The sequence below is a fragment of the Mizuhopecten yessoensis genome, unplaced genomic scaffold (genome assembly GCF_002113885.1).
Source record: "Mizuhopecten yessoensis strain PY_sf001 unplaced genomic scaffold, ASM211388v2 scaffold9649, whole genome shotgun sequence".
In the NCBI taxonomy this organism is placed as follows: Eukaryota; Metazoa; Mollusca; class Bivalvia; order Pectinida; family Pectinidae; genus Mizuhopecten; species Mizuhopecten yessoensis.
The window spans coordinates 1,654-2,482 of NW_018408153.1; positions in this window are offsets into that span (position 1 = coordinate 1,654).

An 829-nucleotide genomic window follows, 5' to 3' on the forward strand; every position below is an offset into this window, starting at 1 on the left:
GATGTGAACAGATTGTCAGTAGGTTTGATAATGAGCAGTCAAATGTTGTTCNGAAACTAGTAGTACAACATACAAAAAAAGTGAATAGGATGTTGGGTGAGACGATGATCGACTACAAACAAATCACGAACAGTATTCAGCAACAGATTACAGAAACCAGGAAACAAATAAAAGATATCCTAATCAGGAACAGCGACAAAACAAAAGAGTCCGGAAAGGGGAATCACGACGACAGACAGAGAGAGACAGCGGAAAGGGGAATCACAACGACAAACAGGGAGAGACAGCGGGAAGGGGAATCACGACGACAAACAGGGAGAGACAGCGGAAAGGGGAATCACAACGACAAACAGGGAGAGACAGCGGAAAGGGGAATCACGACGACAAACAGTGAGAGACAGTGGGAAGGGGGATCACAACGACAAACAGGGAGAGACAGACACAGTAGCACAAATACCAGTGTTGAACCGTCTTGGTGTGTTAGACGACAGCTAATCTAACGGCACATCCAGCCAAATGTACGAGAAAAGGCGGGAAATCGGGAAAATGCAGTACGACCTGATAGAACACCTATTCAAAATAGTCAAACCACGAGACATGGTGATAATAATCAAATGTCTGATACAACAAGTATCCCGGTACATGTTCCGTCTTCCGTCTGTGAAAGTGCTGAAGACCGATCAAGGAAACAGGCGAAAACTTCATAGGATTTAGAAAACAGAAGCGGAAAATGAGTCGGTTCTATGTGAACGGAATTGATGGAAACACGGCATCAGAAACTGTCATGAGAGAGTTCTTACATCAGTCCCGTGTTCGTGTTACATTGTAC